The 11,312-nt window shown below is 46.8% G+C and overlaps 1 protein-coding gene across 2 annotated transcripts in view; it reads left to right on the top strand.

The window, feature by feature from the left end:
- The window catches only part of UBE2E2 (ubiquitin conjugating enzyme E2 E2), a 372,646-nt gene that overhangs the window by 327,094 nt on the left and 34,240 nt on the right, over window positions 1-11,312 (top strand). The window lies entirely within an intron of this gene.

Here is an 11,312-nt window from a genome sequence, read left to right as displayed (position 1 = left end):
TAAGTGACACCCGTTTCAAATTGTTAATGCTACCCTATTGTTATTAATATGGAAATGTTATAATTCTGAAAAGTTTAATAAAAATCCTCTAATTGCCCAGAAACTCACTTGTGTGTAGATGAAACATTAGGTGATTTAATGTTTTGCCTTCTTAATTTGAGTATTTGAGATTGTGATACCTTGGGAAAATATTGTGGTTAGGAAAGCCTGAAGACTTCACGGAAGCCCACCAGCGCCCAGCCCCCTCACAGCTCAGGAGCCGTCCGTGCTTCCCCTTGCTTGCTGCTTTCAGTATTTATTGACTTTTTGGCCGCGTCGAGTGTTCATTACAGCACTCAGATCCTCACTGATCTGCAGGGTCTGTCCTTGAGGTGCGCGGGCTCTCTGGTTGCGGCTCGCAGGTTCCGTCCCTCCAAGGCGTGCAGGGTCGCAGCTCCATGACCGGGGACCGCAAGGCAGATCCTTGCCCACTGGGCCACCCAGGAAGTCCCAACTTCTTCCTTTCTAATTCACCTTCCGGTCAATATCTGACCCGGGTAAGGGGCCGTCAGTAACAGCACATGGAGTATTCTTATTGTAAAAAGAAGATGCTTCTAAAATGTAAGACTAATTATTCCTACCCAACAGCAATAACGTCTTTCTCTTTTTCTCCTGTGTCTGTTTGTCCTTTAAGAGATCCTTGAGCCCAGTGCTTGTTATGGGTGTTGAATTTCTGGTTTGTGTCATGTTAGTGAGGACTTTGAACACCGAGCAGTATAGGCCTTCCTTTAAACCACAGGCACATGTCTCTCAATGACAGGTGTGTTCCTGGCGGAAAATAACAAATCACCATATTTTAGGTGTATTTGAAGAACCTTCTGCTGGAGAACATTCCATGAAGAAGGCAAGTGAAGCATTTTTAAACCTGAATGATGAATTCCCCATATGTTTTTTCTTAAAAGTGCAAGAGTTTTTCCCCCTAATTCAACACTGCCTTTCCTATGAGGTAAAGTGATGTGAAAGTCGCTCAGTCGTGTCCGACTCTTTGTGACCCCATGGACTGTATAGGATTCTCCAGGCAAGAATCCTGGAGTGGGTAGCCTTTCTCTTCTCCAGGGTATCTTCCCAACCCAGGGATCGAACCCAAGTCTCCTGCATTGCAGGCAGATTCTTTACCAACTGAGCTGTCAGGGAAGCTCCCCCATCGCCCGCATCAACCATGCGACACTGAGGTGCCTGCGCCCACTGACAGCAGCCTGCTGCTGTGTGCCTGCGGGCAAGAGAGCAGGCGGGCCCTTGTGGGGTGACATCACGTCCCTGGAGAGCCCCTCCATCACCCCAGACCCCAGCCCCTGACTTCTGTGCAGACCAGCTCCCACGGTGGAAACGCAGTCATCCACACTCTAATTCAGATCCACGAGAGAAATTTGTATAACGGAGAGGTCTTTTTTTTTAACCGGACAGTCTCTTTTGTTGGCCGCACTGAGCCTTGGTTGCTGTGCACGGGCTTCCTCTCGCTGTGGCACGTGGGGCTCCTCTTCATCGCGATAAGGGGCTTCTCACAGCAGAGATTTCTCTCTTAGAGAGCCCAGGCTCTCAGCCCCTGGGCTTGTGGGATCCTCCCAGACCAGGGATTGAACCCGTGTCCCCTGCATTGGCACGTGGATTCTTATCCACCGTGCCACCAGGGAAGTCCAAGGAGATGTCTTTATATTGAGCTTTGGATGTCAGCACTGGGTTTTCAGAAGAAGAACTCTAGAAAACAGCACCCAGCTACAGTGTATGAACAAATAACCCTGCTTCTCTGGGGCAAAGACACACAAAAGTGCCAGCCACCCTGGTCCTCCATAGGAGGATGCATTTACTCTAGGAACGTGTTATCTAAGGAAAGGTCACATAAGGCTGGTGTGTTAACCCTAGCTCTGACCTCAGCCTTGTCCAGTATAATTCTGCGTCTGCAGAGAATGCATCTTTTCAGTGGAGTCACATTCCAAATACCATGGCTAGCTTAGACTTAGGGTTAATCACATCTGAGCCTCTGTTCAGTTCAGTTCAGTTCAGTCGCTCAGTCGTGTCCAACTCTTTGCAACCCCATGAATCGCAGCACGCCAGGCCTCCCTGTCCATCACCAACTCCCAGAGTTCACCCAAACCCACGTCCATCGAGTCAGTGATGCCATCCAGCCATCTCATCCTCTGTCATCCCCTTCTCCTCCTGCCCCCAATCCCTCTCAGCATCAGAGTCTTTTCCAATGAGTCAACTCTTCGCATGAGGTGGCCAAAGTACTGGAGTTTCAGCTTCAGCATCATTCCTTCCAAAGAACACCCAGGACTGATGGGAAGGATAAAAATGGTAGAGACCTAGTAGACGTTAAAGAGATCAAGAAGAGATGGAAAGAATACATGGAAGAACTGTATAAAAAAAGATCTTAATAAACCGGATTACTATGATAGTGTGGTTAGTCACCCAGAGCCAGACATTCTGGAGTGCGAAGTCAAGTGGGCGTTAAGAAGCACTGCTGTTAGTAAAGCTAGTGGATGTGATCAGATTCCAGCAGAACTATTCAAATCCTTAAAGGATGATGCCGTCAAGGTTTTGCATTCATTATGTCAACAAATCTGGAAGACCCAACAGTGGCCACAGGACTAGAAAAGGTCAATCCTCATCCCAATTCCCAAGAAGCGTGGTACCAAAGAATGTGCTAGCCATCGGACAGTTATACTCATCTCCCATGCTAGGAAGGTCATACTTAAAATCTTACATGCTAATCTGCAATATTATGCAAACTAAGAACTTCCAGATGTCCAAGCTGGGTTTAGAAAAGGAAGAGGAACTAGAGATCAAATTGCAAACATTTGCTGGATTACAGAGAAAGCAAGGGAATTTCAAAAAAACATCTGTCTCTGTTTCATCGACTGCACTAACGCCTTTGTGTGGATCATGGCAATCTGTGGAGAGCTGTTAGAGAGATGGGAATACCAGACCATCCTATCTGTCTCCTGAGAAACCTGTATGAGGGTCAAGAAGCAACCTGTTAGAACCCATATGGAACAACTGATTGGTTCAAGATCGAGAGGAGAGTAAAGGGGGCTGTCTGCTGTCACCCTGTCTGTTTAACCTAAACGCTGAGCACGTCATGAGAAATGCTGGGCTGGGTGAGCTACACGCTGGAATTAAGATAGGTGGGAGAAACATCAGCAACCTCAGATATGCGGATGATACCACTCTAATGGCAGAAAACAAAGAGGAACTAAAGAGCCTCTTAATGAGGGTGAAGTAGGGGAGTGAAAGAGCTGGCTTAAGATGAAATATTTTAAAAAAGCTAAGATCATGGCATCAGCCCCATCACTTCTTGACAAATAGAAGGGAAAGTGGTGGAAGCGGTGAGAGATCCTCTTCTTGGGCTCAGAATCGCTGCAGACGGTGACTGCAGCCATGAAATCAGGAGATGATTGCTTCTCGGCAGGAAAGCTATGACAAACCTAGACAGTGTGTTGAGAATCAGACACATTACTCTACCAACAGAGGTCCATATAGTCAAGGCTGTGGTCTTCCCAGTGGCCAGTAGGATGTGAGAGCTGGACCATAAAGAAGGCAGAGTGCCGAAGAATTGATGCCTTCAAACCGTGGTGCTGGAGAAGACTCCTGAGAGTCCCTTGGACTGCAAGGAGACCAAACCAGACAGTCCTAAAGGAAATCAGTCCTGAATATTCACTGGAAGGACTGATGCTGAAGCTGCAGCTGCAGTATTTTGGTCATCTGATGCGAATAGTTGACTTACTGGAAAAGTCCCTGATGCTGGGAAAGAGTTGAGGGCAGGAGAAGAGGGCGTCAGAGGATGAGATGGCTGGACAGCATCACCGATGCAATCAACATGAACTTAGACAAACTCCAGGAGATGCTGAGGGACAGGGAGGCCTGGCGTGCTGCAGTCCATGGGGTCGCAAAGAGTCTGACATGACTGGGCGACTGAACAACAGCAACAATCACATCTGAGTTCAAAGTAGCCTGTGTCCAATCTGGTAAAAGTTTTTAAGTGAAAGATGACTGTTCATGGGAGGGTTTTGTTTGCTTGTCTGTTCAGTTCTCTGGAAAGCTGATTTAAAGGCACAGTTATTGTAACTAGGCAAAGAAGCCTTTGACTTATATGAAGTTGCATTTGGGGAACTCAGTTCAGGCCACGTGTGTCTTCATAGTGTGGATGAGGACACCTTGGGTAAAGAAAGGGGCTCTAGATGTATATACTCCTTGATTGTATATCTGGAGTGGCTTTTTCTTTTTTCAGGTAGAATTATCTTTCTTGTGTTTTCTTATAAAAATAATACATACTTACTAAATTTTTCTTAAATCAACTGTCATTTAAAGAGAAGTATTTAATTTCCGTTTGCGGCTCTGCAGACTTCAGTTCAGTGGTGGCGGTGGTGGCGGTTTAGTTGCCAAGTCCTGTCTGACTCTTTGTGACCCCATGTCTGTAGCCCGCCAGGCTCCTCTGTCCATGGAATTCTCCAGGCAAGAACACTGCAGTGGGTTGCCATTTCCTTCTCCAGGGGATCTTCCCGACCCAGGGATCGAACCCAGGTCTCCTGCATTGCAGGCAGACGCTTTACCGTCTGAGCTACAAGGGAAGATTCAGTTCAGTGGGACTCAGCAAAGTGTATTTGTTCTTTAAGTTTGTCTCATCTGGTGTAAATTTGGACTCACTGACCTCAGCTCTTAGCCCTGGCTTTGACCTACTTCTCCTTAACACTCCCTGTGCCGATTTTCTTGTCCCTTAATATAAATCTAGACGTGGATCAGCAGTTGCTACCAGTTTTTGTTATCAAGTCTATTGCTGTCTCTGTAATAAAATACTCTTATTTTATTTGTGTAGAAGTCGATCTCATTAAAAAGCTGCTGTACATATCAACTTCTGATGGACATTCTCTTCGTTTTACGTTTGGAGAGTGTCACGCAGTGGTTCTCCTACTTAGAAATCAGCACTCATCTGTTTTTTCCTTAGAGAAGCATGTAGTGCATGGTGGAGTGGTTGGAACGAGCGCTTGTCCGTTTCTCCACTCTCCCCAAACTGAAGTCTTCCTCCACTAAAATCAGTTAATGGATGTATTTCTCCGTGTAATCTTTAGTAAATTTTCTGTATTTGAGGTGTGTTTCTCCCCCTAAATTATCTTCAGATCTCTGATGTCTAATGTTCTTTTGAATATTGGCTAAAGCTGTTGAAATTCCTGTTCCATCCTCGTCAGTGAAAGGCTCTGAAAACACAAATAAGAAATTGAAAAGTGAAGCAGACCCTTAATATAAACAAACACCATCTTTCCTCACATGGAAATGTGACTTTCACTTGGACTCTCTGTCCAGCCCGTGATTCAAAGACTGTCTTTCCCTTACTTGAGAGATTTCTGAAGAAGCAAGAACATTTAGGCTAGATTTTAATGAACTTTTTCTTGATTATTTCTTTTTTAAAATGTTTTATTTATTTACTGACTTTTCTTTTTGGCTGAGCCGGGTCTTGGCTGCTGCTCAGGCGTTCTCTAGCTGCAGGAAGCAGGGGCTGCCCTCTGGTTGAGGGGCACGGGCCTCAGTACTTGCGGTGCCCACGGGCTCAGTTGCTCTGCCGCACGTGGGATCTTCCCAGACCAGAGATCCAGCCTGCATTGGCAGGCGGATTCCTTACCACTGGACCGCCAGGGAGGTCCTCTTTAATTATTTCTTGAATTAAGATCATTTAAAGATAAAGATCGCAGTGATGAAAAAGGACTCGTTAATGCCCCTCAGTTCAGAGTAAAGCAAGTTTCGTTTTAAATGACAGGGAAAGAATTATGCAAGACTTGTATCTTTTAGGTCAAAGGTCTTTCCTGTTCCCCTAGATAACCTCTCCTGTGGGTGTTTTGTTTTGTCTTTAAAGTTTAGGGCCAGTAATAAGTGTCTCACTCTTTAAATGAGTCCTCTTTCCTGTCGTCACGTCTTTATTTTCACTCTGGTCCTGAGGTAGTTCAGCACTAATTTAATGCTCAGGCACAATCGCTCCATTAACCCTCGTGATGATCCCCGCTGCTTTTCTACACCTCTGTCCACGCGCTTTATTATGACTTACTCTGTTTCTGTGGTAATTATTTTATTGAGCATAACTATTTTATTGCACATCATTTGACTCTCTTTGGCAGAGTGAGGCATATAATAAGAGATTAAAGTTTCTCTTGTGGTAGGTCCAAGGGGACCATTTCGTAACGTCCCAGCATTCTCTGCCTGGGTTTATTTACAGCTGTGTCAGGAGAGACATCACTGTGTCAGGCTTTGCTCAGCAGTTTCATTCCAACAAGATGTATTTTTCCTGTCTGTTGTCCAGCTACCCTGTGGTCTCCAGGTCTCCACACACACGGAAAGGTTCCCGCTGTTATTCCAAGGCAGGGATTTGCTTCAGGTGTCTTTTCTACATTTAGAATATGTCTTAATGGAAATGATGAGATTGTTAAGTAACTGAAAATTGTCTGTTTAATTCTCTTAGATTTTCACTCTATGCCACTTCTGAAACTCCAAGTTCTATTTCTTGGTTGGTTGATTTCTTTTGTAATTTAGACTTCCCTCCCCTTCTCTGTCCGTATCTGTAATGCCGTGGTCTGTTAATACTCGTCAGTAGATGGAATCATTCTAATGATATTTATTGTCAGAAACACCTGTGCCTGCTTTTCAAAAGACAGCATGGATTTCGCTGCTGCTGTTTAGCCGCTCAGTCGTGTCTGACTCTCTGTGACCCCGTGGACTGTAGGCCTCCAGGCTCCTCTGTCCATGGGTTTCTCCAGGCAAGAACACTGGAGTGGGTTGCCCCGCTCTCCTCCAGGGGATCTTCCAAACCCAGGAATCGAACCCACATCTCCTGTGTTGGCAGGCGGATTCTTTACCGCTGAGCCACCTGGGAAGTGGATTTTTACTTTATGTAAATGGATTTGCTTTATGGATTTTACTTTATGTAAATTTTAAAAGTGAATATGTTTTTAAAACGTGATGGCTCAGCAGGTAAAGAATTCGCCTGCTGATGTAGGAAACACAGGTTTGATCCGTGGGTTTGGAAGATCCCCTGGAGGAGAGCGGGGCAGCCCACTCCCACATTCTTGCCTGGAGAATCCCATGGGCAGAGGAGCCAGGTGGGCCACAGTCCATGGGGTCACACAGAGGTGGACACGACTGAGCAACTCAGCACAGCACAGCATGAAACGCCCTCCGGGATGGTGGCTTGCACGCAATACCCGCCTCGGAAGGACCCTCGGCCTGAGGCGCGGACCCCCCAATCGCCCGATCGCTCTTCTCCCCGTCCAAGTCCCCTTGTGGCTGTCATGTCCCCCTTTCAGCCGAGCAGGCAGGGAGGACCACCTTCTGAGAGCACTGACCTCGCCCGGGCAGCCGTGGGAGGCCCCCCTGTGACCTCACTGTCTGTGAACACTCTGTGCCCAGAGCATTTGTTGACGAAGCGGCTCTGTGAGAAAACCCGAGGGAAGAGTGGTCCTCTCCGGAGGGGAGCCCTGGACTTGCTCCTCTTCTTGCGGATAGAAACAGCCAATCCCGGGAGAGCCATACTCCATCGCTGCCTGGCCACAGCAGCCGGGCCATCACTGCCTTCGAAAGACCCCCCCAACCCCCCGCTTCCCGGAGTCCTGATAGGAAGAGCAGTCATGAGGAAGTCAGCGAGCCACAGCCAAGGTTATCCACAAGGTAGTGTAACGCACATCGTCTTCTGAAAGAGTGGCTAGAGCTTCAGGAGCCCTTCCTTCCTCATCTCTGACCTGCCGCCCTGAGCCCTGGGACTCTGCTGCGCATCACCCCCTGGGCTTTGTTGTTAAAAACGGAGACCCTCTGCACAAAGCCCACCTGGCCCGGGCTCTGCTTCGCCTGCTCCCTCGAGCCCGAAGGGTCTCCCTGTCCTGCAGAGGTGCCACCGAGCTGGCACAGGGACGGTGTGCTTCTGTGGGGCAGAGCTTCAGTGGGCGCATCTGTCTTTGGCAATCCCTTCTCCTCTCTCCCTTTGCCCTCCAGCAGGACTCTTCTCTTTTATTTGTATTTCCAGTCTCCTAGTTTTTCTGCTGAGTCTTCTCTTTTTCTTTCTTTTTTACCCTTATTGTTTGCCTGCTGCCCTACCTCTCTTTTTTTCCAGTTGAAGTATAGTAAATTTCCGGCATTTGTTTCAGATGTACAACATAGCGATTCAGATTTTTGTAAATTATACTTCCTTTAAAGTTATTGCCAAATATTGGTATTTCCTGTGCTGTACCGACGCTCCTTGTAGCTTATCTTTCGGCTTCCCTGGTAGCTCAGCTGGTAAAGAATCCGCCTGCAATGAGGGAGACCTGGGTTCCATCCCTGGGTTGGGAAGATCCCCTGAAGAAGGGAAAGGTTACCCACTCCAGTGTTCTTGCCTGGAGAATTCCGTGGACAGAGGAGCCTGGTGGGCTGCAGTCCGTGGGGTCGCAGAGTCAGACACGGCTGAGCTGCTAAGCACAGCACAGCACAGCCTGTCTGTTACATACACAGCAGTCTGGCTCTCACCTCCTTCCCTTCTCCTGTCTGCCCCTACGCCTCTACTGGTAGTCACTCCACATCTGTGAGGCTGCTTCTGTTTTGTTGTATTCATCTGTTCATTTTTTTAGATTCCACGTGTATCGATGAACACACACAGCGTCTGCTCTTCTCTTTCTGACTTAGGCTACTGACTGTGTGTTCTCTAGGTCCGTACGCGTCGTCGCTGCAGATGGCAGAATTTCGTTCTTTTCATGGCTGAGCTGCATTCTATTGTGTGTATATGTAAATATCTCATCTTCTTCAGTCTGTGGATGGCCACTTAGCTTGCTTCCCTGTCTTGCCTACTGTAAATAATGCTCTTATAAACACTGGGGTGCAGATGCCTTTTTGAAGTAGTGTTTTCCTTTTCTTCTAATATATACCTGAGAGTGGCATTGCTGGATCACATGGTAGGTCTAGTTTTAATTTTTTGAGAAGTCTCCATATTGTTTCCAGTCGTGGCTGCACCGATTTACGTTCCCACCAGCAGTGAATTAAGGTTCCCTTTTCTCCGCGTCTTTGCCGACATTTATCGTTTGTGGTCTTTTTGATTGTGGCCATTCTGACAGGTGTGAGCTGATACCTCATGGTTTTGATTTCTATTTATTTCCCTGATAATGAGTGATGGTGCAGGCATCTTTTCATCTGCTTGTTGACTATCTGTATGGCCTCTTTGAAACAAATGTCTATTCAGGTCTTCTGCCCCCCTTTTTTTTTTTTAATTGGGTTGTTTGTTTTTCTGGTGTTGAATTGTGTGAACCCTTTGTATATTTTAGATATTAACCCCTTACCAGACATATCATTTGCAAGTATCTTCTCCCATTTAGTAGACTGTCTTTTCATTTTGTTGATGGTTTCCTTTGCTGCGCAAACGCTTATAAGTTTAATTAGGTCTCGTTTGTTTATTTTCGCTCTTATTTCCCTTGCTTAAGGAGACAGATCCAAAAAAATATGGCCAAGAGTTACGTCAAAGAGTGGATTCCTGTGTTTTCTTCTAGGAGTTGTATGGTTTCAGGCCTTACGTTTAGGCTTTAAACCCCCTTGGAGCTTGTTTCTGTATGTGCTGTGAGGCGATGCTCCAGGTTCGTTCTTTTACACACAGCTGTGCAGTTTTCTCAGCACCCTTGTTGAAGGGACTGTCTTCTCCCCACGCTGCTCCTTAACTTTTTTTAACCTTTCTTTCACCCAGAAAAATGTTTTTAAAAAAAAAGGAAGGAAAAATTTTAAAAGAAGTAAATATAAACTATCTTTTTGATTTATTTTCACTTTGCAAGAGCTTTATTTATTATTCTCTCTATAACCAGATGACTTAGCCTGTAGCGTCTGTTGGCCGAGGACAACCTTGGAATATTCCATTTTGCTCCACGTGCCAAGCGGTGACTCTTGTTCTTCGGGTGTGCCAAGGCAGCAGTGGCCCGCCAACTCTCAAAAGGGGGCTGGTGTCAGCGCTGACACTGTGGATGAGCGCGGAGCACTGCGCCAGAGCTGGCGCTGTTCTAAGCCAGGACCTCCCTTCTTAATGCCGGGGCCTCTTTCTGCAGCTAAGCAGCTTCTTTTCCTAATCTAGTTTGGAAAATATATTAAATGCAAAGCTCCGTGTTCTGTAAGTGCCACTGCCAAAGCAGCGTCAGGCACACAGCCCGATGATCTCATTTTGATGCTCTTAATGTCCTTGCCCTGTGTATGGATGGCTGCATTTTCCTGGATTTTATTTGTTTGGGTATTTATTTTGGCCACGCTGAGTCCTCGTAGCTGTGCCCGGGCTCTCTTCCATTGTGCCGAGCGGGACCTCCACTGCAGCTGCAGTCTCGGCCTCCCAGGGCGGCAGCTGCGCTCGTTGCAGAGCCTGGGCCCTGGGCGTGTGGGCTCAGTTGCTGTGGTGCACAGGCTTAGTTGCTCCAAGGCAGGTGGAATCTTCCCAGACCAGGGATCAAACCCATGTCCCCTGCATTGGCAGGCGGGATGTCATCCATTGTACCACCAGGGAAGTCCTTGGTGGCAGGATTTACAATGAAAACACTGGAGTTAGTGCATAGTGTAAGATGGTTTCTGTTGTTCAGCTCTTAGCTGTTGCCCTGATCTTTGCTGTGTTCTTGCCTGAGTTCTCTAAGATCTCGAGTCTGACTCACAGTCACATACCTTCACATGCATCTTTCCCGCTGACCTCCTCGCCAGACTCACCAGTGCCAGGCAGACCATGACTACAGCGAAGGTTGTGCTTTGCCGTGTTAAATGAAATATCAGGTCATGGGGACCAGATCACACTGAGCCTGACGATGTCGGGAAAGCTAGCGTGTTCTGTTGCCCCCCTCTCTCATTCACTAGATCAGTCAGCGTCTTCACTTGTAAGACCGTGTTTCTGACCCACCTTTCCAGAGTAACTGTGAAGACACGGGGGCTCTGCATCTGTAACCCCTTGAAGGTGGTGCGTATTGTATGGACTGTATTAAACTGAAGGCCATGGGCCCATGCTAGCTCTGCAAGGTGTGATAACCTTCAAGATGGTAAAAACACATTTTGGTTTCTCAAATAAGATCTTTAAATGGCTTCTAGTTCTGTGCATTTGGAGTTTCACATGCGACGGAACCTACTTTCTAGAAGGAAGACTAAAAGGAAGAATGAATTGTACATCAAGCTTGACTTAATGACTTCAGTTTGCAGTAGTCTCCTGTCTTTATTAGATTATTCAAATATTCAGTGCTATCCTCTGCCCAAAATCTGCCTCTTTATTCCCAGCATGCATAAGGCACGAACTGCATGCCCTCATGCAACCCCATCCAATCAGA

This window comes from Bos javanicus, chromosome 27, assembly GCF_032452875.1.
Source record: "Bos javanicus breed banteng chromosome 27, ARS-OSU_banteng_1.0, whole genome shotgun sequence".
Taxonomy (NCBI): domain Eukaryota; kingdom Metazoa; phylum Chordata; class Mammalia; order Artiodactyla; family Bovidae; genus Bos; species Bos javanicus.
The sequence above is the reverse complement of the archived record's forward strand: the minus strand, read 5'-3'. Positions and strand labels throughout refer to the sequence as shown.